We start from the raw sequence: 11,105 nt of genomic DNA on the forward strand, positions 1-11,105 counted from the left end.
ACTATGCCCAAAAAAGTAATTCTAAAGTGCCTCCACGCACAGCACCGCGAATGTCGTCATCCCCGCATAGGAGACACTGTCGTGCGCTCTGCCAAGCGGGAGGCCGGTCGGCACCGGGTCCAAAATGGGCATCGGCATGAGATGAACAATGCCCGTATCCGCGAATGCCACAGGAGGCAGCGAACTAGACTAACATAAAACGGACACCAGAAGAGGTGCGTGACATCGACCTCCAGCGTGTTTCGGACGCTGCTAAGGCAAGACGCGCAGGAGCAGGTGTAGAGTTCATTTAGTCTTTCACAAGCACAGCGTAGTGCTAGACAAAGAGAAAACTACTTCGCCCTAAAAACAACCACTAGGCAATACAAGTGCGCAGTGAGAAGCAATACATAAAACAGTGGTTGAAAAATATCTGCTCTCTTTTGTACGTAGTTACAACCTTGCGCGTCTCTTTTAACGGTAGGTGTTCAGTGCTGTCTGAGAAAAAAAGATTGAAATAGCACAGTACAGCGCTCAATCAAACACCTCGCGACGTGCATTATTAAAGCAAAAATGCTTGAAAGGTTCTTCGCGAACCGTCTATAGTAGGGAGCAAATCGCAGAAACCTGTGACCAGCAATTTTTCTCGCCTACCGCAGCGGCCGCGTTTCGATGGAAGCGAAACGCTAAGGTGCCCGTGTGCAGTGGTATGTAAGTGCATACCTCTTTCTTCCTTTCTTCTTTCACTCCCTACTTTATCCTTTCTCTTATGGTGCGGTTCAGGTGTCCGCCGGGATGCGAGACAGATGATGCACCATTTCCTTTCTCCAGAAACGAAATATTATTATTTTCCTCAGAAGACAGCTGGAACTGCGAAAAAAATAATAATAATAATTGGTTTTTTGGGGGGAAAGGAAATGGCGCAGTATCTGTCTCATATATCGTTGGACACCTGAACCGCGCCTTAGGGGAAGGGATAAAGGAGGGAGTGAAAGAAGAAAGGAAGAGGTGCCCTATTGAAGGGCTCAGTAATAATTGCGACCACCTGGCGATCTTTGCCGTGCACGGACATCGCTCAGCAAAGCGTTTTTCCTCCATAAAAACGCAGCCGCCGCGGTCGGGTTTGAACCCGAGAACTCCGGATCAGTAGTCGAGCGCCCTAACCACTGAGCCTCCGCGGCGGGTGCAAAAAAAAAATGAAAAATGCTTTTCAGGAAAGAAAATGTGGCATTAAGTGTCTCACAAATCTCTCTGGACACTCGAACCGCGCAGTAAGGGAAGGGATAAAGGAGTGACTAATAGAAGAACGGAAGAGAGAGGTGCCGTAGTGGAGGGCTCTGGAATAATTTTGACCTCCTTGGGATCTTTAACGTGCACTAACATCGCAGAGCACACGGGTGCCTTTTTGCGTTTCGCTTGACTCGAAACGCGGCCGTCGCGGTGGGGTTCGAACCCGGGTACTCCGGCTCAGTAGACGAGCGCCTTAACCAATGAGCCACCGCGGTGGGTGAACTACAAGCCTACGCCTGTCTTTGGAAACACAGGACGCGCTTGGTGCTTGCTGAAATTGTATCGTGCAAATGATGGCTTGTTCTACGCCTACCGGCCGGAGCTCTAGATACCGGGCTTTATTAAATGATTTCAGAGCTTTGAGTTTTTAAGTCACGCCTCTCTGTGGTTAGTCTCAATCACTCGCGCAACCAACGTCATTTCAATAGCACTTTTGACACTTTAAGGCTACTATAATGGCGCCCTCCACTCGTATGAAAATTTATTGTCTAAAAGAAAGTACAAATGTGTAAATTTGAACTCCAAGATGGTATTCGGCATGATGAGAGCAGCCCTTTCATTAACCCTTGACTTAGTCTTTGTGTAGCTGTTCGTGAAACGCATCCACCAGAAAAAGCTGCTGGTTGAGGGTCAGTTTAATTTCATCGATATGTGGGAGGGGCTGACATCTTTCTTTGTCAAGTTGATAAATTGATTTCAAACTACTGTAAACAGAAATTGAGATTGATTGCTTTGCTCATGACAACTGATGCCTTCAAGCGGCTCTTCGAGAGGATATGTGGAAGCAAACGTGTATTAAAAAGAAACACATAGTATGCCAGGAATGCTGCTGCTATCTTTAGATCAAAGGCGGAGCGCGCAATTCTATAGACTCAATGAAAAATCATCCAGAAAAGAGTGCAATATTAACGGAAGAATGATTTGTGATTTGGGATATGAACGCCTGATTTAATGGCAGTTGAAACAACCTTCAGTAACGAATTATCAGAAGTGTAAGAAACACATATCGGCATCGTATACGAGAATTAGAAAATAAACCCGAAATTTCTTTCCTAATATGTCTGACACAACTTTCATTGCAGAGACTGCATGCTGACTACATCATCCTCCCGATACCTTGACTTGATGCATGAATTAGTAGCGCTCAAGGAAGGGCTGCAAATCGCCGCAATTGTCGCGGCAGCAGGCACAGCCCCCGATGAGGCCATCCGACCAGCGCCTGCAAGAGCGTCGTGGTACACAGTTCAGAATGCCTGGAGCCTCTTCCGCATTTCCATAGCGCAATTCTTCTACGCGCGCTTTGCCTACTACCGTTGCAGCACCTCTTACGCAACGCCTCTACTGAATGAACTTGTCAGGGGCAACGGTGACTTTGCCACAGCATTCGAGTGCCCGCACAGCAAGGAACTGAGTGAACAAGGTGGTGATTGTATGAACTATAATGCTTTGAAACGTTTGCATAGAGTGATGTAGATAGAACGTTTCGAAGTGATTACGCATGTGTTTGTAGTTTCAGATCTTTTTCAGAGATTGCCTTCTAGTCGTTATTTTTCTTTTCAGGGTATTTGCGGTTTTTTATATGTACAGCCTTCGGATTTCAGGTATCTAGAATGAGACGAGTGTTTGTTCCTTTGAGTTTACATCAACTCCTAATCCTTCTTTACTCTTCGCCATGCACTAGTAATTGGAGATTTCTATTTCTATAAATATTTATTTAAAGAACGATATATATCTTATCACAAGCTTTTGAGGCACATTAAACTGCTCACAAACCTTGCCTGTTGATGTCGTCATTCACTTGATGGAGTCGCCGCTTCAAAGTTTCAAAAATGCAATGAGTACAAACCTAAATGCAGCATAGGAAAAATGATAAAACATGTAACCTTTCCCTCTATTTCTCAAATGGTATAACATCCACGCTTTATAAAGATAATCTGTTAGGAACCTAGAGGTATGCAAGTTAAACTTTGTGCGTCTGGAATCATCGCAACCTCCGCTGGGCATTGTGTGGCTCTAAGAACGCAGCTTAGAGTTTAAATGCACTTCCAGGCTGAAAAATAAATTCGATAGATATTTCTGATGATCATCATTATCATGACTGCAGAAATACATAGCTCACACTCAGCCTAACATTTGGCACGCAAACGTTTTGTGCGTGCCTGCAAAACATAAACCTGCATAGAAAAAATAAGAAAGATACTTAAGAGTACTTGCGTACTTTGAATGGAAAGCAACGAGTTTTTAATTTCATATTTATTTTTAAACTTTTCACTTTTCCAACTATAACGTAAATGGTATAACGTCTATGCTTTATAATCTGTTATGAAGCTACAGGTATGCAAGTTGAACTTTCTGCGTCTGGAAGATCACAACCTGCGCTGAACTTATACTCCTAGCACACGGCAAATTGATTGTCATTCCCATCGAATGACATTAGCACCTAATGCCATTAATCGGCTGCTACACGGCAACATTTAATGTCATTAGGTTGGAATGACATTCGCCATCGAATGAGTTTGGAGAACTCATTCGCATTCGATCTCGAACCGAATGTGTGCTCTGGACACTAGATACGCAGCAGAAACACGTGACGAAAAAATAGCATGCGCACTGCCAAAGTTAGAAATTGTATTTATTTAGTTCTGCTAAAGAAATATTAGTTTTGGTGCGAACCTCTTGACAATAGAAGCTGTCATGGATACCTGTTACTATCGGTCCCAGCAGCAGCCAACGGCAGCGGCCAACTGTGAAGCAGGGCTTTTCCCACGATCGTCGATTATATTGGTTCGCGTGATTCTTGCTAGTTGGAGTTCCATGTTCATTTAGTTCGCAAGTACATAAACATGTAACTGAGCACTTTATTTTTTGGAAGTCATTTCCGCGCTCCGCGCGCCTCCGCGCACCGCCGCGTAAGTCATTTTTTTACGTTTATTGGATTCGTGGTTGACTTTGCACTTAGCTCGGCTTTTTATAGCTAAATTGATGAAGCATTGCCGGCAGTAATATTTTAAGCTTATATTACTATACAGAAATGCTCTCGCCCGCTTTTGAAACACCACAATTTCTAACATCTTTTATGCGCGCTGACGTCTTTCAATTGTACTAATTTTTTCACTGGTCGTCACTGCCATCATTTATGAATGACATTATTTTTACCGTCTAGCACCGAAGGAGACCTAATGAAATTCGATGAATCGAATGACATTCAGCTGGATTGATATTAAATCTGCAGTGTGGCAGGGGTATTACTGTGGCTCCAAGAATGCAGGGTAAAGTTTAAATGCGCATTCACGGTGAAAAATAAATGCTCTAAATATTTTTGATCATCATCATCACCTGGACTGCGCAGGCCCATAGTTCACTCTCGGCCAATTTCTCGCGCAAACCTTTTGTCCCTTCCTATAATATCTATAAAACCAGCACAAAAAATTGCGGAGGGCACTTAAAAGACTGCTTGAGTGCTTTGAATGCGGTAGCAACGAACCCGCCGCGGTGGCTCAGTGGTTAGGGCGCTCGACTACTGATCCGGAGTTCCCGGGTCCGAACGCGACCGCGGCAGCTACGTTTTTATGGAGGAAAAACGCTAACGCGCCCGTGTGCTGAACGATGTCAGTGCACGTTAAAGATCCCCAGGTGCTAGAAATTATTCCGGAGCCCTCCACTACGGCGCCTATTCCTTTCTTCTTTCACTCCGTCCTTTATCCCTTTCCTTACGGCTTGGTTCAGGTGTCCAACGATACATGAGACAGATACTGCGCCATTCCCTTTCCCCCCCAAAAAAGACCAATTATTATTATTATTATTAGCAACGACATTTTTATTTTTATTTTAATTTCAATTTTTATTCAGTTGGAAAGGTTTCTCTAGATTTGCAATGACGCAGCCACTTATTACCGAACAGTCGCAAGGCAACGCATAAACTAGGTGCATCTTTGTTCTCCATGCAGCACTGCGTTTTTTTCGCCTATGGGTTTTGTGCCCGCCTCGAAAGCTGAAATTCCTGTAGTCAAGTTTACTTTGGTACCCCAGAGATGCCATGCGGAATTTGTAGGACCACTACTGCTGGTCAATGCTCACATCAGGTTTTGTTGCTGATTACCAAAGCAATGCTCTAATATTAAAAAGATATTTCAGACCGGGAAATGCCTGTGGGAGGTTTACGAGGCATTAGCCTCAACTCGTCACATGTGCCTCATGCATCAGGATGTCTTCAGTTTATGAATGGCAATGAAACCTCTTGTCGAAGCTGGTTTACAGTTTCAAGGAAATGGTATGTTTAGCAAAAAAAGCATGCAAGCGAAGCTTACATTTAGGAACCGTTATAAGTGTCTGAACAAAGCTCAACCACACACGTGCAGTACTCTGTGGTGCGTGCTGCAGTTAAACAATATTTTCTCAGAAACGTCGTAGTTAAAGAAAACTTCATCCTGCTCGAGGTTTGAACCCGGCACCACCGCTTCACTGGAGCAGTTTCTCTGCCACCTGAGCTAATCGGGACGGCAAACTTATGGCAGTGCGAGAGAGAATTGATTGAAACAGTGTTTGGTCTAATGCTTTGGGGGAATCCTCGAAGGTTGAGTATATTTTCAATAAGAAAGTAATTACTGACATACAAACAAGCGCAGCTAGAGTGCTACAAAGTAAAGCTTCGTAATTAATGAAAATTCTATCCAGGTCTGGGTTTCGAAGCCGAGATCACCATTTCACTGGCGCAGTCGTTTAACTTAACTGAGCTAACCGGGGCGGCTAGCATATTTCATGGTGACGACGAATCGATGGGTTGATCCGATCGTCCATTTTGTTTTCGGGCACCTGGAAGCATCAGAAGGAAACTTAGCCCATCACAGGTTTGTCTGCGGTGCTCAGCATCCGGAATATCCACCAGGTGACAGTGCAGATCGTAAGGACTTTGTTTTCTCAATGTAGCATGCCGACTATTTGGCAAACTTGAGAAAGAGAGAGAGAGAAAAACTTTATTGAAGTCTCAACAGATTGGCGGTTCGGTCTTCGTCTTCATCGCTGTCGACGCTTGACCTCTTTCAGCAAAGTTGGGCCCCTATTCAAGGGCTCCACTGAGCCTAGCTGCTTCGCTTGCGTGCTGCACTAGTGCCCTTTGGGCAGTGAGCTCGCAGCTGGTGAGCCGGCTCTCCCAGTGCTCCGCACTCGGGGTTTTGTGTTGGTGGAACGCGTAGTTGCTTGCACACTCCCAGGTGATATGGTATAACGTGGGGGTTCCCCTCACCACGGGAATGTGTCCCTGAATTGTGTAGCATACATTTTGTGTAGGATGTGTAAGCTAAAGAAAGTTCCCGTTTTCAGCTCCGCCAACTAGCTGCTTCTTGCTGTGTTAGAGACTTATGCGGAGGAGAGTATCTAATCCTCCCTCCTCTTTTAAAACTCAATATCTCCGAATATCCAATCTCAACGGTATAGTGATGGCCCAGCGTTTGTTGCTGCTGAGCTCGGTACGTGATCTCGCGAGTTAAGCAATCCGCCTCTTTGTTACCCTCTATTCCCGTGTGCGCTGAAATCCAGATTGTCATTCGGCTTGTGTTGTGTTTGAGATGCCCTGCTTTACGGAGGATTTTTAGGACGGCTGCAGATTCTACCTTTCGTGTAGTTTCTGCATGCTTCTTTTGAGTCGGTAAGGATGCATAGTGACTTGAGAAAATCGACGCGAACGCACCCCACTCTAAGCCAAGCACAAAGCTACGCAGAGGCACGCACTTACCGACGCCTACAAGAACTCTACTCACTACAAATTCACTACAGCAGTTATAACAGATGTTGCATTCCCTGCAGTGTCCAATCTCTTGTTGTTGCGACTGTAGGACGAAAGATATGGAAAGGGCACTGGCCTGCCCAGTGGCTCATTCTGAGCCACATTCGCTTTCACGTGCAGACAGTAGGAGAGTTGAAAGAGTAGAGAGAGGAAAGATTGAAAAAATAAGACGCAGCATCGCAACACGGCGTCATCTGGAGCGATTAGGATGGTTTTGCATAATTATTCAAGAAACACACAGCGAAGAGACGCCGAGACTAACGGGCTACCGGCCGCACGACAGCCCGCCGAACGAAAGGAACACGTCCAAGGGCAAGGGCAGAAGGGTTTCCACCTTCGTCAGGAAAGGGATCACCTTCATGGAACACGAAATGATCTGCAGAAGCGCAATCGAACACTGCACGTTGGAAGTAATCACGCGCAAGAAGAGGGAGGAGAGCACTTTCCTGGTGAACGTCTACAGCAATCCGTCCCACGGACAACAGAGGTTGAAGCACTATTCCACAAGGCGACTTCAGTTGTGAGGAGGAATACGCTCCTTGTGTGAGGAGACTTTAACGCTCCGAGCCAAGACTGGGGCTACCACAGAACGATGGTCAAGGGGAGAGAGCTGATGCAAGACGCCACCGACGTGGGATGGAACCTAATCACGGATCCGGCCTTTCTCACCAGGATCGGCACATCGGTTACGAGAGACACCACTCCGGACCTTACCTTCGTCAAAACCGACGGAGGATCGAGAGAAGCGAAATAGAGAAACACGGGCCAAGAGCTGGGCAGCGATCACTACATGGTGGAGGTCGCCGTAGCGCTCCAAGGCAACACCGGCCTAAGGAAGCATCGCGTTACGGACTGGGATGCCTTTCGAAAGGCACTACCCGCGGTGCAACTGGACATTACGGACATGGAGTAATGGGCGGCCAACGTCGCTGAGACGACGGATTTAGCCACCAAAGAGCTGGAGACGGACGGACGGATAGACAAGATGGACACTCGGCTGGCCCACCTAATAGAAGCCAAGCAGTCCATAAAGGCGAGGTGGCAGAAGCGACGAACCAACCGAAGTCTAAGAAAGAATATCGCCGAGCTCAACAGGCAGATCGAGGTCCACTGCAGGGTACTATGCACTCAACAATAGAACGAAGTCTGCAACGAAGCCGACGGACAGATGCACAAGGGCAAGACGTGGAACATACTTCAGCACCTCCTCTACGAAACCAAGGGCAAGGGCCACCAACACAACAACCTGGCCAGGATCCTACACAAGGCAATCTGCAAACACGAGGAGGACAAGGTCAAGCGACGCTTGGACGCCAAGTACCTTCCGACCACCCCTACGGAAAGACACCCGGATTACCAAGGCAACGAGAACGAGAAGCTAGATCGAGACATCCAGACGTGGGAAGTCAGAGTTACCCAGCAGGATCTCAATGGCAGGTCCACCGCGGGTCCCGATCGAGTGACCAACAGAGCGCTCAAGAACCTCGACGAAGCGGCCATCGAAACGCTCACGAACTACTACAACAAGTGCTGGCAAGAAGGAAGGCTGCCCAAGCAATGGAAAGCAGTCAATACGATCCTGGCAGCCTGGCAGGCCTCCCAACATCGAGAACCTCAGGGCGATGTCGCTCACTTCGTGCGTGGGAAAGGTCCTCGAGCACGTTCTCATGAACAGGGGGCAGCGTTACCTGGAATAATCGGAGTTTTCCCAAATTCTATCATCGGGTTTCAGAACAAGCTCGGGACGCTAGACGCCATGATTTTACTGAAGAACGAGATCATCGACGATACGACAGGCACCAAGGACAACAGAGCCATACTCGGGCTGGACTTGCAGAGCGCCTTCGATAAAGGCACTCGGCTATATCCTGGCCCAAGTATCCATACCAAACATGGGCAGGAGGACATACCAGTACATGAAAGACTTCTCGACGGAACGGACCGCCGAAATCTGCGCGGAAGACCTGCAGCTCGAAGAGAAGCAGCTGGGAAGCATCGGAAATCTACAGGGCTCGGTGATCTCTCCGCCACTCTTCAACCTAGTGATGACCGTGGTGGCCAACCGGCTAGAAAGAGTAGTAGGCGTCCGGCACGCCATCTACGCCGACGACGTTACGCTATGGGTACCGGGAGGAAGGGACGAACACATTTAGACAACGCTGCAAGAAGCGGTCAACGCATCGAGGAGCAGCCGGACGGGTCTGGACTCGTTTGCTCTCCGGCCAAGTCACAACTGCTGGTGATTCCACCGAAAGGAGCGGGCAGGAAAAGAAAGAATATGGAAGTAAAGTACGAGCGTCCCAAGATCACGGTCAAGACGGCGGGAGGCCAAGTAATACCGGAAGTCGAGAAGAGTGGAGTGCTCGGGCTGTTCATCAAGCGAAACCGAATTCAAGGCGAAGCGGTCTACAAACACGTGTGCAAAGCTACCGCGGCAATGAGACTCATCATGAGGGTGTCCAACAGAAAAGCGGGGATGAAGGAGCAGAGCCTGACTAGGCTCGCTCAATCCTTCGCAGTTAGCCACTTAACGTACGTGGCCGCCTTCCACAACTGGAGGCCGAGCGAACGTAACAAGGTAGACGCCACCATAGGCAAGGGGTATAAGGCGGCACTCGGTCTCCTCAAGAGCACGAGCACCGAAAAATTCATGGCGCTGGGAGTCCACAATACGCTGTACGAAATAGCTGAAGCACAGAGAACAGCGCAACTCGAGCGGCTCTCTGAAACGAGAACCGGAATACATACTACAGGACCTTGGCCTCGAGCCGAGGGAAGGCACGCAGGAGAAGGACGTACCTATACCGGATAGCATCCACAGAAAGCTCAGGGTCTGCCCAATCCCGAAGAATGTGAACCCCGAGCACAACAAGGAGTGGAGGCTGGCGAGGGCCAGGGTTCTCGTGGACCTTCACGCCAGAGAAGAAGGCGCCCTCTACGTGGGCGCGGCGGAGTATCGAGAAAGCAGCGACGCATACGCGGCGGTGGTTGTCGGGGCATCGACGGGTGCAACGAACACCGCGGCAAGCGTCCGGACTCGAGAAACGCACCGGGCGGAGGAGGTGGTCATCGCCTTGGCCGTCTCCGATCCCGGATGCACTACAGTGTTGTGTGACTCTAGAACGGCAGTGATGAACTACGCCAAGGGTAGGGTATGTAGTGAGGCCACGCGCACTCTTCGCAAGTCCGAAGACATCGGACGCAAAAGTGCTGTGGTGATCAAGTGGTTTCTGGCCCACATCGGCAGTGACGTGTCGGAAGGTGGGAATGTGAACCACAACGAGACGCCGAACTCGGACGCGCGAGGACTAACAATCCGCGCGGCTTCAAGCACGGCCGACTCGGAGCGTTACGCGGTGCAGTGCCAAGGACAAGATGACCACCTTCAACGAAATAGTGAAATAGTACAGACTGAACAGACAGACTGCTGCCACCTCACCCGGGGCTTACCCGGAAGGTGGCAGTGTTATAAAGACAGTTACACACAGGGTTCCTGCTCACCCCGGTGCTAGCTAAGCACTTGTGTCAGAGTGTGTACGCGAGTGACGTGTGTACACTGTGCGCGAAGGAGAGTGCCACCGCGTTTCAAATGATTTGGTACTGTAGTGTAAATCCGCGAGAAGCCAGCGAGAAGACAATCCCGCCGCAGCTAGAGGCCGTTCAGCAGGTCTCGGCAGCTCTAGAAAGGCAGCGACCGAGCGAAACCGAGGAGAAGGGGAGCAGGACACCCAGGAAAAGGGCGGCGCCCCTCTCGGACCCGCGGAAGTAGCGAGAGACCAAGACCTCGAGGAGAATAACGCACGAGACTGACGTAGTGGCCGCGTCGTGGTAAAAGCTTGTCCTCCCTGCGTAGAGGGAGCCTAACAGATTCTGCAGGCTTTTTCAATAAAGTTGTTCTCTCTCTCTCTCTCTTTAGCAACAGATACACCCGATGACAAGGAGCCCTCGACGCATTGGCGAGAGTTCCTAGATCCAAGCATCGTAGGGCCAGTATTCCACCTCTCACAACATGCCTGCAGTGTCCAGCCTGTGCAAATGTAGTTAATATGTACCA

The 11,105-nt window shown here is 48.7% G+C and overlaps 1 pseudogene; it reads left to right on the top strand.

The window, feature by feature from the left end:
- Window positions 1–8,718: 8,718 nt before the first annotated feature.
- On the top strand, window positions 8,719–10,820 carry LOC144104970 (uncharacterized; annotated as a pseudogene).
- The last annotated feature ends 285 nt before the right edge of the window (window positions 10,821–11,105 follow it).

Source organism: Amblyomma americanum, chromosome 9 (assembly GCF_052857255.1).
Source record: "Amblyomma americanum isolate KBUSLIRL-KWMA chromosome 9, ASM5285725v1, whole genome shotgun sequence".
Classification (NCBI taxonomy): Eukaryota; Metazoa; Arthropoda; class Arachnida; order Ixodida; family Ixodidae; genus Amblyomma; species Amblyomma americanum.